The 18,813-nt window shown below is 39.0% G+C and overlaps 1 protein-coding gene across 6 annotated transcripts in view; it reads right to left on the bottom strand.

Moving 5' to 3' along the window:
* The window catches only part of CHODL (chondrolectin), a 523,451-nt gene extending 509,218 nt beyond the window's left edge, over positions 1-14,233 (bottom strand). For all 6 annotated transcript variants that reach the window (XM_049709916.1, XM_049709919.1, XM_049709914.1 and 3 more), the window contains exons 1-2: positions 14,015-14,233; positions 4,997-5,081 (exon numbers count right to left, since the gene is read on the bottom strand). The gene's annotated coding sequence lies outside the window, so the exon portion shown is untranslated. The remainder of the gene's footprint in view (positions 1-4,996; positions 5,082-14,014) is intronic.
* Between the last annotated feature and the right edge of the window lie 4,580 nt (positions 14,234-18,813).

The raw sequence follows: 18,813 nt of genomic DNA, 5'->3' as shown, positions 1-18,813 counted from the left end.
AAGCAATGCACATGTGTTCAAATTAGTCAGAAGTAAAATTGTTAAGTAAAGCTGAAATACTCATGTGAAAAAAAAGGAAACAGAAAGATGAGCAGCCTGCCACTTATTTTTTTTTTATTTTCAGATTAGCAATATTGAATGCAAAGAGTCTCCTCTCTAAAATAAACTATTAATGCTTTTTTTATTTTTCTAAGATAACATCTCAAGGGATTACTTTGGGTCCAGAATAATAGCATTACTTTGGGTGGTCAAAAATGATTGCTTTGTACATTTCCAGGCACTTTTGATATTTGTGGTGGACAAAATTAGTTCCAGCCAGGAGGAAGGCTTTCGACACGGCGGTAGTTTCAGTGTTTTATACATGGGCTGTAACACACTGTGACATCATTTAATAATAGTGCTTCCCCATGCAATGAAAACTTTGAGTAAGATTAAAAAATAGGTAACAAGTGATTAAGAAGCAAATCGCTAATCCCTTAAGGGGATAACTTAATACTAGATTTGCTCTTGGGCCTTAGAGGTGTCATTCAATGATAGAGTTATTGTCCTAAAAATAACACTCTAATATTCAAATGCTGTCCAATTGCCATATCTTGATTCCTTGAAATATTATAGCTGCCTCCTTTACTCTGCTTGAAGTTGCTAAGTAGAACCAATAGTCAAATTTAGCAGTAAACCTGCTGATGTAGGATTCTTCATTCTTAATTTGGAGAGTGCCCAGCTCTAAATTAGAATACAACAAAACCCTCAGGTTTTACTTGCAAAGAAACTTAACTCAAATGCTGAGTCCACAAATTCCCGAAATGCAGATTTGCTTTCTCAACTTGTCAGCCACAACTACTGGAGAAGCACCATGGACCTGTATGCTAAAGCAGCTCTTTCTTTAACCAGAATTTTACTTTTTCCTGGCTTTCTTCTTTCAACAAAATAACAGAACAATTGCCAAACTCCTCTTCTGTTCCACAGATACTTTCCTACCATGGAGGGAGCTTTAATAGCACACACTGTAGAAATTATTTTCCTCCTTGATGAGTTCATTTTGGCCTTATGTGCTCAGGAAGGAGGAACATGCCCTATTACCAGAGATCAGATGAATAATTGCTTATGAGTAAGAAGAACGCTCCTGGGCCTGAGGAAGGGAGTTGCCAGCTCCTTCCTCCGTATCACATCCCTTTACAAGTAACAGTTGGTAGGCTGCCCCGTGATTTTCCACACTCCAGATTTAGAGGGAGTGATGCTCTTCATCATTAAGATAAACCACAGAAAAGAGGAAAAAAATAAAGGAGCAGCAGGTGTGGTCTAATTCACTGTGCCTGAACTTCTGACAAAGAAGAAAAACCCCCTACACTTGCATGTAAGGACAAAGCTCTACCGCAGCAGGAATTTGGAATTGAAAGCCAAGTTACCAGGTAATGAGTTTGGAATTGTCTTAAGTCAAGTTGCAAAGAAAATCAGCACAGGCTAGGACTTGATGGGGTGTCTGAGGACTCGATGTCTCCCTTCTTAGGCTTCTCCAGAGCTGATGTTTAAGAGTAGAGATGGTGTTACCTGAAACCCATAGTTCTCGGGAAATTCAAGACGGAAAGGTCCTGTGGAGCAAAATGAAACCTTTCGTATCTTCTTAAAAATGCTTTCACTTTCAGTAAACTTCTGTACAGTGGTGAGTGGAGCAAATACAGCTATGTTGTCCCCATAAAGAACGGGGAGGGAGAATGTATAAGAGGCAAAAACGTCTATACTCCAAGCCTGACAGAGCCACATCAGATTTTCAATCCTTCCAGTAGGGGCAAACGTTGGCTCCATGTTACAGGTATTGTTACTGAATCTTGGAAATGTTACATCGCTAGCTCAAGGTCAAATGACTAAAAAAAGGCAGGGCCAAGCGGGGCCAAACTCCATATCTGGGGTTTATCCTTTGTCCTACTGGTTCCCCAATGCCGGTCCCTGGCCTGATGCTAGCCTGGTTGCTCAGAAGACCCAGCTGGGCAGTGTAGTCAAAATGCCTGAATCACAGGCTCTAAAATATCTAATACAATAGGTCTGGAATGAGACCTGGGAAACTGTGTTTTTAATAAATTTCCTTGACATTCCTTTGCAACAAGACTTGGGAACCATTGCAGTATATACTCTTCTAAGCATTTTTTCCAGCAGTTAACTAATTGATTTTGTGGAAATCTTAGCTCATCTCCTAAATCAGAGTATAATGCAATGTATCTGATGTTTCTATGAACCATGAAATACATTTTCAAAATATTTAGACTTCCAGTTGTCCTTTAGAAAATGTCCTTTAGGATGTGCTTCCTTATGTTCAGAAAATGAGGGTGTCTCCTTGGGACTAATGTATACAATTGTCTTGCTGCCAAACTCTGTAGTTTCCTGCAAGTTTCAAGATTTTCCTTACTTCTGGGTAGCTCAGCATGCCAGGGCTACTGGTGCTCAGGACAAACTCTCCACCTCTTAGATATTTTTGATTTACTGTACCTCTAGGGCTTTACTTATTTTAGACATGGGCTATGCATCTATTCCAACCAATTTTCTAAAGTACACGTTTTCCTAAGACAGTTTTAATTTTGGCTTCCTGCTAAGGACTCTGTTGAGCCTCTCTTGATACCTGAGGGGAAGCTTTTTATATCCTTACGCTTTCCAGCTGGAGGTTCTTTGTGTACCCCTAGGTCCAGGTCTCCAAAGCTTATTTCTCCTTCTCACTCACCCTCTTTTGTGAAGGAGTCCACAGCTGGACTAAGGCAGGGTGTAGCACACTGTGATTCAGGGACCAAATCTAGCCTGGCACCTGTTTTTGTAAATGACATTTTACTGGGCCACAACCAGGCCCATTCATCTGCTTGTCTACGGCTGCTTTCATGTTACAGTGGCAAAACTCAGTAGCCAGAAGTAGACAGAGACTGTATGGCCTGCAAAGCCAGAAGTATTTACTTTCTGGCCCTTTACAGAAAAGGTTTGCCGATCCCTGGACTAAAGGAACATTTCTAGTGTAAATATTTATAAATTTTCCTCCAATAGAGAAACACCACATATACTTCTAGGACCGCTCAAAAACACATACGCTGTGAGGATTTTGTCATTTGCCTATTTTTCTTTATTTTTAATCCTTAGGTTTAGGGATAATATACATACTCTTTTTTTTAATCTCATGTTCAGATTTCACTGGTTTATTAAAGAGGCAAAATTAGGGCCTAAAAATGATGAACAGTATCTTCAATAAAGCCATTTTTTAATACATGATGAATCACCTAGTTACATATGTAAGGGGAAGGGGTGTGGAGAAGATTATTTGAATCTCTGTTAATTTGTCATAATTCTCTCCACTTAACCTTTCCCGCATCTGCTAAATTGAACCCCAATTTCACCAATTTGTCATTTGTATTGCTGATAACAAAAGGAAACAGTATTATCTATTAATTTTCCCTAAACCATCTGGATAATTGGTGATAGTTCAAAGTATGTATCTAATAAAATATTAACCCAGTAAATTTTTAGGAAAAAAGTCTCATTTCTTTCTATGAAAATAAGGAATAACATGCCTTTTAAAACCTCATTACTCTTTTAAAATCCCACAAAAGTTACTAAAGAAAATCTTCCAGATTTGATATTTAATGATTGACAAAAAGCAACTGGCTTGTACCTGAAATCTGCACCTTGTCTTTAATTATGCTCACTTTGCCTGCCAAGTTACTGATATTTAAAAGTACCAGCACGCCCTCTTGTGGCACATTGCAGTGACTGTTCTTTTCTACTGCTAATTTAGAAGTTTGGTATAGACCCATTGAATTGTATGTAAATCGTTTTACAGGAGACCACTCTATCTTATATTTCATCTGTGATTGCTTCCTATAGAACAATAATCAATAATATATGCTGGGACTTGCAGAATGAACTTCTAAAATTACCCTTGACTGTAATGAAATATGATTATCACTGTTTGACACGCACCCTGAGTACCCAAGAACAGTAAATAATAAGTCCACCATCCATTTTCGGTCCATAGGACTACTTTGTAAGAGACAAAACAAAGTCTAACATTATCATCTTCTTGCCTTTCAGACGTTATGAAGACCCTCCACCTACTCTGCTTTCCAATTTCAGGATGTGAATATATACATAAGTGTATGTATTTTTATCAAAGGGCACAAAAAAATTCCCCTACATAGAACAAAAAGGTTTTATGCAAGTCAAATCTACATCCCAGTTTCTAGTTGCCTCCTTTCAAGCGGAGTTTTGTGTACCTGTTCTGGCCACTTGACTTTATGAATTCATTGGTTTAGGCTGTAGTGCAAGCCCATGGAGTCCCCTAGATTATATTTTGGCACTTATGAGACCAACTACCCATAATATCTCCTCTGGACTGCTTGGGATTTTGTTTTGTTTTGTTTTGTTTTTCAATATACAAGTCCCATCACTTACTAGCTTAACTGGGATCCCTTGAGCAATTTACTTTAATGCTCCCAGCCTTAACTTCTCACCTGTAAAATGGAGAGATTAATAATGACACTTTCATATAGCTGTCGTGAAGATTAAATACAAGAATGAATGTTAAGGTGCCTAGCTCAGGCTGGGAACAGAAGAAGAGATTAATATGTGTTACAGTCAGTATTGCTATTAGGTTTCTAAACGTACCCTAACACTGTGATATTATTCCCCCCTCTCCTTTCGCCATTCCCACTTTTCTAGTGTATTTTTGGACTGTTTTATTACATTTTTTGTTTGTTTATATTTGCTTTTGCTTCCTGTGCGGCAATGGAAAAACAGGCTTTAAAAGTGTGGGTTCTTGTTTCTGAACCCTGAATTTCTATTGATTTCTTACTTCTCTAACACAGGAAAACTGTATTATAGGGCCAATACCTAGAAATGTAAATAGTGGAATATCTCTGCGCTACACAGGTATGAATCTTTGGACACCCTTTTTATTGGAGAGCTGAAATAGACCTCCTGATAAGATGTTTAAAAAGCCTAAAGAGCAATGTGAAGAAGTACTCACTGTTTGTTTTTTCAGTGGTCAGACGATTCTTCTGCATTTATCTGGAAATTTCTGATGCAGATAAAGCAACTCCCACCTCATGGATCTGTCCATTTTGGAAGAAGAATAAACATTGACTATGGTACAACATCACTGGATGGAACAGATGCTCTAACTACTGAGGATATTTTTTTTGTCCATAGCTTCATCAAACATTAAAAGTGAATTTCGAGGTCAGCTCCAGCTGAAAAGTACTTATTTAAGAACCCCCATATTTGTTTCCCTAGCAATGCTCGGACATCATGTCAAGTTTCTTATACTCAAAAATAGGGCCTTAAACAGGCATATTGATTCTTCTTACACGACTTATATTTGAAGGTGTTTCAACCTCTTTATTAGAATAAAATATGCGAGAGAGAGAGAGAGAGATGATTCCAAACAGATTACTACAAATAATAACTAATAAATAAATTTGTAACTATACCCACATTGGATTGTTGCCTGTTACCCAGGAATTAAATGTTGAGTTGCAAGGTATCATCACTATAGTAATTAGAAGTCACTGGAATGTTGAAAATGTGGGAAGATGTTAAACTTAGATCAAAGTGAGTATATGTCACATTATCAATCCTATTCCTGCAGAAGCTAATTTTCTTCAACAGATCTTCCTTATACATCACATGAAAGGCTCTTTTCTCTCTTTTGTGCCAATTTTCAAAATCATTTAAATTAGCAAATTAATTTTTGGTCTTCAGAAATAATAGTTTTCGTTTTTTTCAAACAGTAACTTAAAATAACCATGCCCCAATGCTATTTAGTTTTCACTGAATGATAAATAGTACAAATGTCTTGTGTTTTCTGGATACACAGTTTTAAGTAATCCTTTTTTTTAACCTCAGAAGCACCCCATCTGATCTGCCTTGTGACTGTTCTCTGCAAATCATTCAAAGCTGGCATGTTGTAGGATTTTAGTGCTTTTTGTGGCATTAACTTCCCTATCCATAAACAAACTACCCAGATGAGATCAAACAGTTGATGGCATTTATATTTTCCTAGACATCAGAAAGAATTCAATCCCACAAAATTAAATGACTTTAGGAGAAAAAAATGACCATGTGAGTGTTTCACATCAAAGACAGAAAAACTTTTCATCTCTGTTTAGTGTTCCAAACTCCAGGCAGTCTCTCTCTCTCTCTCTTTTTTTTTTTCTTCACTTTTTCTCTATTCCCTTTCTCTCCGCCTCTGAATTATGATTAGGAAGCTGGAGGATAGATTTGACCTTCACTCGTGCTCATTTTTAGTAATACACAAAGTCTAACAGAGGACTGTTCTGCTTCTTCACAAATGATTGATTGTGCTTCTTTGGAATTCCTGACACAAATCTGTGGGGTGCTGGCCGTTGTCTCACCAACAGGAAACCCCTGAAGGAGCACTGTGTTCCCAGTAGTGCAAAAGCATGTGTCGCTAGTTACCTGTCTTGCTTTGTCCACTGCCCATTGTTTTCTAAAAATAATGAATGTTCATGACCCAGCTTTTTACTACAACTTTCTGGAGTTGACCTTCCTTGGATTGTGTCTCTGGAAGAGCCAAGTGAAGGGCTGTATTTCGAAAGACTGTATTTTGCTTCCAACCAGACCCCCTGATAGAGCAGCACCTCCCACAGGTCTAGACTGAGGAGAGGATGAGAGGTGCAGTGCTTCCAAGGTTCTACGTGACCAGCTGGATACAGTTCATAACAATCAAAATATACTCTCTCTCTTCTGCCCAAAAGCCTGAGGAGAATGAGGTACAGCTCATTATAAAAAAAAAAAAAAAAAAAAAAAAAAAATCCTACTAGTAACTGGTCCTGACACACAGAGAGTCCAGAGCATGTCCAGAGGTAAAATAATTATTGTGCCTGACAGTCCTTACAAAGTCTGTCTTGAGTGGGAGACTGGGAATCCCTTTCCTCTGCAGCCTCTTTTCTCTCCCCATGTCCCCAACGATGCCTACCCCATCCTCGGGGTACTGGCTCCATCTGGGGACTGTAGTAGGCAGTAGGATTCCTTGAGGTCATGATGACCAATTTTCCTAGACAACTCAACCTCTGCTGTACTTGCCTTCTCCCTCATAAGAAGAGGCTTAGGCATTTCAACAACTTCTGATTAGAGCATGTAAAATAAAGATAAACCCTTTTCCTTATATGTTTAATGTGCTTAACATTTCTTTCACTTGAGTCTGTATTATAAAATACCCTCCTCAGAAGTAAACAAGGAAGAAAAATTTTTAAACTACATATAGATAGATAGATAGATAGAGATATATCCACTCAAGAATTTCAAACATAAATTAGTGTCTTCTTTGAACCCAGAATTGTAGTAGGTCCTGGGTGTATAGAAACGAATAATTCATAGGCACAATTTCAGTGTCTATGGATTCAGAAATTAGCTGGAGGTGGTGTGGGAGTTGTAAACAGACATATAAAAAGTTCATGGTAGTGCAGTCCTGTAAGAACTTACATCTTGATATGAACAAAGTTTTGGTTAGCTCTTAGTAATGTACCATTCCCTGGGAGAGACTGGGCCAGTGGGAGGCACGCACAAGAACAGAAGGGAAAGCATGTACCTTGACTAATGTTCCTAGACTTAGCTTCCCCAGGGCCATTTCCAAAGTGGACCTGTGCCATCTTATACAGTGGGTTCACATTCCACACCTGGTGTTTAACTACGATGAAATGGACACAGCCACAGAATGACGAGAGTGGAGATGCCAGGAGGAAAAGGTGACATGGGTTGGAATAAACTTTTGGTGCTCACACCACTGTAGGGTATATTAGTTTGCTAGGGCTGCTATAACAAAGTAGCACTGATAGGGACTTCCCTGGTGGTCCAGTGGGTAAGACTCCACACTCCCAATGCAGGGGGCCTGGGTTTAATCCCTGGTCAGGGAACTAGATCCCGCATGCCACAACTAAGAGTCCACATGCCGCAAATAAGATGTCCACATGCCACAACTAAGAAGTCAGCATGCCACAATGAAGAGCCCGTGTACCGCGACTAGGACACGATGCGGCCAAAATAAATAAATAAATAAATAAATATTTTTTAAAAAAAGTATCACTGACTGGATGGCTTAAGCAACAGGAATTTATTTCCTCACAGTTTTGGAGTCTAGAAGTCTAAGATCAAGGTGTTGGCAGAGTTGGTTTCTTCTAAAGGCCTCTTTCCTTGGCTTATATAGATGGTTGTCTTCCTCTGATATCTTTACGTGGTCTTCCTTCTGTGTGTGTGTCTGTGTCTTAACCTCCTCTTCCGATAAGGACATCAGTCATATTGGATTACAGTCCACCCATATGACCTCATTTTACCTTAATCCCCTCCTTAAGGGCCTTATCTCCAAATATAGTCATATTCTAAGGCACTGGGAGATTAGGACTAGACAAAGATTCTCTCCTTGACCAAACTTTGGTCAGGCTGGTTTTTTGTTTTCCCCTTATTTATTTATTTTGATTTTTTAGTTTTTAAACAAAAATTTTCGATAAGGTAACCCAATAAGATATCGTCAGTTACAATACCATTCTCTAATCAAATAAAAAATTTTATATACTTTTATTATGCATGAGAGTATTTCTATAAATGACTGGTTTTATACTGTTTAATGACTAATTCTTAGGTATTAGCAGTTTTTTCCCCCAGTTTTATTGACACATAATTGACATGCAGTACTGTATAAGTCTGAGGTATAAGCATAATCATTTGACTTACACACATCAATAAACGATGACCACACTAAGTTTAGTGAACATCCATCATCTCATATAGATGCAAAATTAAAGAAATAGAAAAAAATTGTTTTCTTTGTGATGAGAACTCTCAGGATTTACTATCTTAACTCTCATATCTAATGTACGGCAGCGTTTGTTATACATACCATGTTGTACATTGATACATCCCTCGTACTTACTTGTCTTATAACTGGAAGTCTGACCTTATGACTGCTTTTTCCAATTCCCACTCTCCCCACCCACCGACTTCGGTAACCACAAATCTGATCTCCTTTTCTATGAGTTTGTTTGTTTGATTGGTTGGTTGGTTTGAAGTACAATTGACCTACAGCACTATGTTAGTTCCTTATACACAACATAGTGATTTGATATTTCTATACATATTAAAATGGTCACCATGATAAGTCTAGTTACCTTCTGTCATCATACAAAGTTATTACATAATTATTGACTATATTCCCCACACTGTACATTTCATACCTGTGACTCATTTATTTTGTAACTGAAAGTTTGTACCTCTGAATTTCCCACACCTATTTCTCTCCTTTCCCTGCCCCCATCTCCTCTGGCAACCATCTGTTTATTCTCTACATCTATGACTCTGTTTCTGTCAGTTATATTTGTTCATTTGTTTTGCTTTTTAGATTCCACGTCCAAGTGAAATCATGCCATATTTATCTTTCTGTGTCTCAGTCCTTTTTTTACTCCTTTCTTCTTTTTTTTTGTTCTCTTCTCTTGTGATTCGATGATGATCTTTAGTGCTATGTTTGGATTTCTTTTTTTTGTGTGTGTATCCATTATAGATTTTTGGTTTGTGGTTACCATGACGTTTATATATAACACTATTTACATATTACATATGATTATTTTAAGTTACTGATCTCTTAAGTTCAAACACATTTTAAGAACCCTGCATTTTTACTCCCCAACTCTATGTTTACTGTTTTTGACATCATGTTTTACATCTTTTTGTTTTGTGTATCCCTCAACTATTTATTGTGGATATTTTATTAGTATTGTCTTTTAACCTTCTACTAGTTTTATAAGCGTCTGACCTATTACTTTTATTGTGTATCTGCCTTTACCTATGAGATATTTCCTTTTATAATTTTCAGATTTTTAGTTATGGCCTTTTCTTTTCCACTTAGAGAAGTCCCTTTAGGTTTCTTGTAAAGCTAATTTGGTGGTGCTAAACTCCTAGCTTTTGCTTTTCTGTAAAACTTTTGATCTCTCCTTCAAATATGAATGATATCTTTGCTGGGTAGAATATTCTTGGTTGTAGGTATTCCTTTTCATCGCTTTAAATATATTTTGCCACTCCCTTCTCATCTAATTCTCTCTTTATCTTTATTTTTTTCATTTTAATTACAATGTGTCTTGGTGTGATCCTCTTTGGGTCGATCCTGTTTGGGACTCTCTGTTCTTCCTGGACCTGGATGTCTGTTTCCTTTTCCAAGTTAGGAAAGTTTTCAGCCTTTATGTCTTCAAATATGTCCTCTGCCCCTTTATCTCTCTTTTCTCCTTCTGGGACTCCTTTAATGTGAATGTTAATATGCTTCACGTGATCCCAGAGGTCTCTTAAACTGTCCTCATTTCTTTTTATTCTCTTTTCTGCTCAGCTTCAGTGATTTCCACTACTCTGTCTTCCAGTGCACTGATCTGTTCTGTATCATTTAAATTACTATTGAGTCCTTCTAGTATATTTTTTATTTCAGTTGTTGTATCCATCAGCTCTGTTTGATTCTTCTTTACATCTTCTAACTCTCTGGTAAACTTCTCACTGTGTTCATCCATTCTTCTCCTGAGTTGATTGAGCATCTTTAGGATCATTACCTTGATCAGGTAGATTGCTTATCTCTACTTCATCTAGTTTCTCTGGGCTTTTATCTTGTTGTTTCATTTGCAACATATTCCTCTGTCTTCTCATTTTGTGCTAATTTGCCATTTCTATTTCTGTGTACTTAGTAGGTTGATTATGTTTCCTGATCCTGGAGAAGTAGCCTTATGTAGGAGATGTCCCATGCATCCCAGGAATGCAATCCCCTCTGGTCACCAGAGCTATATGCTCTAGGGGTGCCCTCTATGTGGGCTGCATGGGTCCTTCTATTGTGGTGAGCTGATTACTATGGGTGTGCTGTTAGGTGGGGCTGGACCCCAACCAGGTTGGTTGCCAGGTCCTACCTTGTGCAGAGCCTGTCGTGCTGTTGGCGGATGGGCCTTGGTCACAAGATGGCTAGCTGCAGAGCACGGGGCATTGGCGGTGGGGGGTGGGGGGTCCCAGCGCTAGTTCTGGTTCACTAGTGGGCAAAGGCAGGGCTTGGCATAGCTAGCTGCAGGGCTGGGAGTCCTGGAGCTGGTGTCAGCCTAATGGTGAGTAGGGCCAGATCCTGGGGCAGCTGGCTGAGGGACACAAGGTGTCCTGAAACTGATGTCAGCTTGCTGGTGGGTGGGGCTAGGGCCCAGGGGTAGGGTCCCAGGGCTGTTGCTCACCCCCTGGTGGATGAGGATGGGTCCTGGGATGTCTGGTGCACAGGGCCAGGTCTCACGGTGGCTAGCGCCTTAGGGATCCAAAGGCAGCCAGCCTGCTGGTGTGTGGGGCTGTGTCCCCAAGCCAGCTAGGTGCTTGACCTGTGGTGTCCCAAGACTGGTGCAAACTGGCTGGTGGGCAGGGCTGGGTCTTGGCACTAATAAGCTAGAGGGAGAATTCCAAAATGCTGTTTGCCAGCACCAGTGTCCTCGTGGTAGAACAAGCCCCCCAAATCCTGCTGCCAGCATCTATGTCCCCAGAGGGCGTCCAAATTGCCTCCCCCTCTTCTCCAGGAGGCTCTCCAAGATCAGAAAGTGAGTCTGACTCATGTTGCTTTCAGACTTCTGCTTCTACCCTGGCTCTTGGAGTATGTGAGATTTTGTCTGTGCCCTTTACGAGTGGAGTCTCTATTTTCCACAGCCCTGTGGATCTCCTGAAAGTAAGCCCCACTGGCCTTCAAAGCCAAATGTTCTGGGGGCTCATCTTCCCAGTGCAGGACCCCTGGACTGAGGACCCCGATGTGGGTCTCAGACCCCTTGCTCCTTGGGGAGAACCTCTGCAATTATAGTTATCCTCCTGCTAATAGGTCACTCACCTGGGGGTGGGGGTCCTGGCTATACCACGCCTCTGCCCCTCCTCCCCATCTTGTTGTGGTTCCTTCTTTATATCTTTAATTGCAGATGATCTTTTCTGCTAGTCTTCAGGTCATTCTCATCAGTAGTTGCTCTGTATATATCAATAGTTGTAATTTTGGAATGTCCATGGGAGGAGGTGAGCTCAGAGTCTTCCTACTCTGCCACCATGCCCACTCCCTGGTCAGTCTCTTCTGAGTCTGCTTTTTCACTAGGCCTGACCTTGGGCTTCTATGTCCTTCCTTGTAGAGTACAGTTCTAGCAAGAATCCTGCTACATCAGTTTAACTAGAATTCCCCATCCTCAACATCTGATCACCTGCAGTATCTGTTTGAGGTCTTCATCATCTACTTTCCAGGTGATAACTAATCACCCTGGCTTGCCTTCAGCAAGAATCCTGATAGGTCAGTTTAGAATTCTCCCTTAAGTATGATATTTCCTCTTGATAAATTTCTACCCACTGATTCCCCACCCTGCTTCTTGGCTACAAATTCCCATTTTTACTTACATTCGGAGTCAAGCCAAATCTCTCTCCCCTTACTACAAAACCCCATTGTAATGGTTCCTATACCTTTTGTGATAGTCCCCCTGAATAAAGTCGGGGTGGGGGGAGGGAGAAAGAGAGGAGATTCCTGGTTTTTTTAAAGCTCTGTAGGAGGGCATGGATTGGTTGGGGCAACCTAGAGCTCTGTACTGGGGAGTAAGGAGAAGAGAATGAAACAAAGTGGTTGTCATCCTGTAGGATGTGGAAAAATAAACCCAATGAAAAAACAAAATCAAGCAATGCTGTGACCTTTAACCATGTGTATCTCATGGCAATTGAAACTCCCACTACTATTCCATCACCAAAGAATCATTTTTATAATTATTACCAGGTATTAACTGCCTACTAGTTCAGTCCAGCAGAGACATTAAGGGCCTTAGAGTCAGACAACCTTGCATTTGAGTCCCAGCTGCACCAGGTACCATGTGACCTTGAACAACTCAACTTCTCTGTACCTCATTTTCTCATCTGAAAAATTTGACTGTGTCTTCCTCAGACGGCTCTAGTTAGGAATACATGAGATAGTAAAAATTATTATTATTTAGCATTAATATTGTCAGGGACTATATACACTAGATGTTTTACATATTTTATCTTTTTTATTTTATTTTTTTCTTTTGGGGGGGACACAATTAAGTCCTTAAAAATACCCAAAATAATTAAAATCAGGGTCTCAAAGAGGCATTTGAACCCTCATGTTCATAGCAGCATTATTCACAATAACCAAAAGGTGGAAGCAACCCAAGTGTTCATCAGCAGATGAACAGATTAAACAAAATGGAGGATATACATACAATGGAATATTATTCAGACTTACAAAGGAAATAAACTCTATATATGCTACAACATGGATGAATGTTGGGGACATTATGCTAAGTGGATTAAAAACAGTCACAAAAAAGACAAATACTGTATGATTCTACCTACATGTCACCTATAAAATTCATAGAAACAGAAAGTACAAGGATGGTTGCCAGGGGCTAAGAGGAGATAGGAATGAGGAGTTAGTGTTTAATGGGTACAGAATTTCAGTTGTGCAAGATGAAATAGTTTTGGAGATTAGTTGCACAACAATGTGAATGTATTTAACACTACTGAACTGTATACTTAAAAATGGTTAAGATGATAAATATTATGTTATGTATATTTTACATAAATTTTAAATCAAAAAATTACATAGATGGAGTGGAACTCACCAGAAAAGATACTCCACATCCAAAGACAAAGGAGAAGCCACAATGAGATGGTAGGAGGGGCACAATCACAATAAAATCAAATCCGATAACTGCTGGGTGGGTGACTCACAAACTGGAGAACACTTATACCACAGAAGTCCACCCACTGTAGTGAAGGCTCTGAGCCCCACGTCAGGCTTCCCAACCTGAGGGTCCAGCAACAGGAGGAGGAATTCCTAGAGAATCAGAATTTGAAGGCTAGCAGGATTTGACTGCAGGACTTCGACAGGCCTCAGGGAAACAGAGACTCCACTCTTGGAGGGCACACACAAAGTAGTGTGCACTTTGGGACCCAGGGGAAGGAGCAGTGACCCCATAGGAGACCAAACCAGACATACCTGCTAGTGTTGGAGGGTCTCCTGCAGAGGCAGGGGATGGCTGTGTCTCACTTTGAGGACAAGGACATTGGCAGCAAAAGTTCTGGGAAGTACTCCTTGGCATGAGCCCTCCCAGAGACCACCATTAGCTCCACCAAAGCGCCCGGGTAGGCTTCAGTGTTAGGTTGACTGAGACCAAACAACCAACAGGGAGGGAACCCAGCCCCACCCATAAGCAGACAAGCAGATTAAAGTTTTACTAAGCTCTGCCCAAAAGAGCAACACCAGCTCTACCCACCACCAGTCCCTCCCATCAGGAAACTTGCACAAGCCTCTTACAAAGCCTCATCCACCAGAGGGCAGACAGCTGAAGAAGAAGCAAGAAGACAGGAGGGCAGAAGCAAGAAGAACTACAATCCTGCAGCCTATGGAACAAAAAACACATTTACAGAAAGAGAGACAAGATGAAAAGGCAGAGGGCTATGTACCAGATGAAGGAACAAGATAAAACCCCAGAAAAACAACTAAATGAAGTGGAGATAGGCAACCTTCCAGAAAAAAAATTCAGAATAATGATAGTAAAGATGATCCAGGACCTCAGAAAAAGAATGGAGGCAAAGATCAAGAAGATGCAAGAAATGTTTAACAAAGACCTAGAAGAATTAAAGAACAAACAAACAGAGATGAACAATACAATAACTGAAATGAAAAATACATTCAAAGGGATCAATAGCAGAATAACTGAGGCAGAAGAACGGATAAGTGACCTGGAAGACAGAATGGTGGAATTCACTGCTGCAGAACAGAATAAAGAAAAAAGAATGAAAAGATATGAAGACAGCCTAAGAGACCTTTGGAACTACATTAAACGCAGCAACATTCACATTATAGGGGTCCCAGAAGGAGAACAGAGAGAGAAAGGACCCAAGAAAATATTTGAAGAGATTATACTCAAAAACTTCCCTAACATGGGAAAGGAAATAGCCACCCAAATCCAGGAAGTGCAGACAGACCCTACAGAATAAATCCAAGGAGAAATATGCTGAGACACATAGTAATCAAATTGGCAAAAATTAAAGACAAAGAAAAATTATTGAAAGCAGCAAGGGAAAAATGACAATATACAAGGGAACTCCCATAAGGTTAACAGCTGATTTCTCAGCAGAAACTCTACAAGCCAGAAGGGAGTGGCATGACATATTTAAAGTGATGAAGGGGAAGAACCTACAAGCAATATTACTCTACCCAGCAAGGTTCTTATTCAGATTCAATGGAGAAATCAAAAGCTTTACAGACAAGCAAAAGCTAAGAGAATTCAGCACCACAAAACCAGCTCTACAACAAATGCTAAAGGAACTTCTCTAAGTGGGAAACATAACAGAAGAAAAGAACCTACAAAAACAAACCCAAAACAATTAAGAAAATGGTCATAGGAACATACAAATTGATAACTACCTTGAACGTGAATGGATTAAATGTTCCAACCAAAAGACACAGGCTCGCTGAATGGATACAAAAACAAGACCCGTATATATGCTGTCTACAAGAGACCCACTTTAGACCTATGGACACATACAGACTGAAAGTGAGGGGATGGGAAAAGATATTCCATGCAAATGGAAATCAGAAGAAAGCTGGAGTAGCAATACTTGTATTAGATAAAATAGGCTTTAAAATAAAGAATGTTACAAGAGACAAGGAAGGACACTACATAATGTTCAAGGGATCAATCCAAGAAGAAGATATAACAATTATAAATATATATGCACCCAACATAGGAGCACCTTAATACATAAGGCCAATGCTAATAGCTATAAAAGAAGAAATTGACAGTAACACAATAATAGTGGGGGACTTTAACAAATCATTTACACCCATGGACAGATCATCCAAACAGAAAATTAATAAGGAAACATATGCTTTAAATGACACAATAGACCAGATAGATGTAATTGATATTTATAGGACATTCCATCCAAAAACAGCAGATTACACTTTCTTCTCAAGTGCACACGGAACATTCTCCAGGATAGATCACATCTTGGGTCACAAATCAAGCCTCAGCAAATTTAAGGAAATTGAAATCATATCAAGCATCTTTTCTGAGCATAATGCTATGAGATTAGAAATCAATTACAGGGAAAAAAATGTAGAAAACACAAACACGTGGAGGCTAAACAGTACGTTACTAAATAACCATGAGACCACTGAAGAAATCAAAGAGGAAAGCAAAAAATACCGAGAGACAAATGAAAATGAAAACACGATGATCCAAACCCTATGGGATGCAGGAAAAGCAGTTCTAAGAGGGAAGTTTATAGCAATACAAGCCTACCTCAAGAAACAAGAAAAATCTCAAATAATCTAAACTTACACCTAAAGGAACTAGAGAAAGAAGAATAAACAAAACTCAAAGTTAGCAGAAGGAAATAAATCATAAAGATCAGAGCATAAATAAATGAAATAGAAACAAAGAAAATAATAGCAAAGATCAATAAAACTAAAAGTTCGTTCTTTGAGAAGACAAACAAAATTGATAAACCATTAGCCAGACTCATCAAGAAAAAGAGGGAGAGGACGCAAATCAATAAAATTAGAAATGAAAAAGGAAAAGTTACAACAGACACCGCAGAAATACAAAGCATCCTAACAGACTACTACAAGCAACTCTATGCCAATAAAATGGACAACCTGGAAGAAATGGACAAATTCTTAGAAAGGTTAATCTTCCAAGACTGAACCAGGAAGAAATAGAAAATATGAACAGACAAATCACAAGTAATGAAATTGAAACTGTGATTAAAAATATTCCAACAAACAAAAGTCTGGGACCAGATGGCTTCACAGGTGAATTCTATCAAACATTTAGAGAAGAGCTAACACCAATCCTTCTCAAACTCTTCCAAAAAATTGCAGAGGAAGGAGCACTCCCAAACTCATTCTAGGAGGCCACCATCACCCTGATACCAAAACCAGAAAAGGATGTCACAAAGAAAGAAAACTACAGGCCAATATCACTGATGAACATAGATGCAAAAATCCTCAACAAAATACTAGCAAACAGAATCCACCACATATTAAAAGGATCATACACCATGATCAAGTGGGATTTATCCCAGGGATGCAAAGATTCTTCAATATACACAAATCAATCAATGTGATACACCATATTAACAAATTGAAGAATAAAAACCATATGATCATCTCAATAGATGCAGAAAAGGTTTTTGACAAAATTCAACACCAATTTATGATAAAAACTCTCCAGAAAGTGGGCATAGAGGGAACCTACCTCATCATAATAAAGGCCATATACAACAAACTCACAGCAAACATCATTCTCAATGGTGAAAAACTGAAAGCATTTCCTCTAATATCAGGAACAAGAAAAGGATGTCCACTGTCACCACTATTATTCAACATAGTTTTGGAAGTCCTAGCCATGACAATCAGAGAAGAAAAGAAAGAAAAGTAATACAAATTGGAAAAGAAGAAGTAAAACTGTCACTGTTTGCAGATGACATAATACTATACATAGAGAATCCCAAAAATGCCACCAGAAAACTACTAGAGCTAATCAATGAATTTGGTAAAATTGCAGGATACAAAATTAATGCACAGAAATCTCTTGCATTCCTATACACTAATGACGAAAAATCTGAAAGAGAAATTAAGGAAACACTCCCATTTACCACTGCAACAAAAAGAATAAAATACCTAGGAATATACCTACCTAGGGAGACAAAAGACCTGTATGCAGAAAACTATAAGACACTGATGAAAGAAATTAAAGATGATAGCAGCAGATGGGGAGATATACCATGTTCTTGGATTGGAAGAATGAATACTGTGAAAATGACTATACTACCCAAAGCAATCTACAGATTCAATGCAATCCCTATCAAATTACCAATGGCTTGTTTTACGGAACTAGAACAAAAAATCTTAAAATTTGTATGGAGACACAAAGGACCCCAAATAGACAAAGCAGTCTTGAGGGAAAAAAAAGGAGTGGGAGGAATCAGACTCCCTGACTTCAGACTATACTACAAAGCTACAGTAATCAAGACAATATGGTACTGGCACAAAAACAGAAACATAGATCAATGGAACAAGATAGAAAGCCCAGAGATAAACCCACGCACCTATGGTCAACTAATCTATGACAAAGGAGGCAAGGATATACAATGGAAAAAGACAGTCTCTTCAAGTAGTGCTGGGAAAACTGGACAGCTACATGCAAAAGAATGAAATTAGAACACTCCCTAACACCATATACAAAAATAAACTCAAAATGGATTCAAGACCTAAATTTAAGACTGGACACTATAAAACTCTTAGAAGAAAACATAGGAAGAACACTCTTTGACATAAATCACAGCAAGATCTTTTTTGACCCACCTCCTAGAGTAATGGAAATAAAAACAAAAATAAACAAATGGGACCTAATGAACTTAAAAGCTTTTGCACAGCAAAGGAAACTACAAACAAGACAAAAAGACAACCCTCAAAACGGGAGAAAATATTTGCAAACAAATCAACGGACAAAGGATTAATCTCCAAAATATATAAACAGCTCATGCAGCTCAACATTAAAAAAACAAAAAACCCAATCCAAAAATGGGCAGAAGACCTAAATAAACATTTCTCCAAAGAAGACATACAGATGGTCAAGAAGCACATGAAAAGCTGCTCAACATCACTAATTATCAGAGAAATGCAAATCAAAACTACAATGAGGTATCACCTCACACCAGTTAGAATGGGCATCATCAGAAAATCTACAAACAACAAATGCTGGAGAGGGTGTGGAGAAAAGG

Source organism: Orcinus orca, chromosome 5 (genome assembly GCF_937001465.1).
Source record: "Orcinus orca chromosome 5, mOrcOrc1.1, whole genome shotgun sequence".
Classification (NCBI taxonomy): domain Eukaryota; kingdom Metazoa; phylum Chordata; class Mammalia; order Artiodactyla; family Delphinidae; genus Orcinus; species Orcinus orca.
This window is presented reverse-complemented; position numbering and strand designations above follow the sequence as displayed.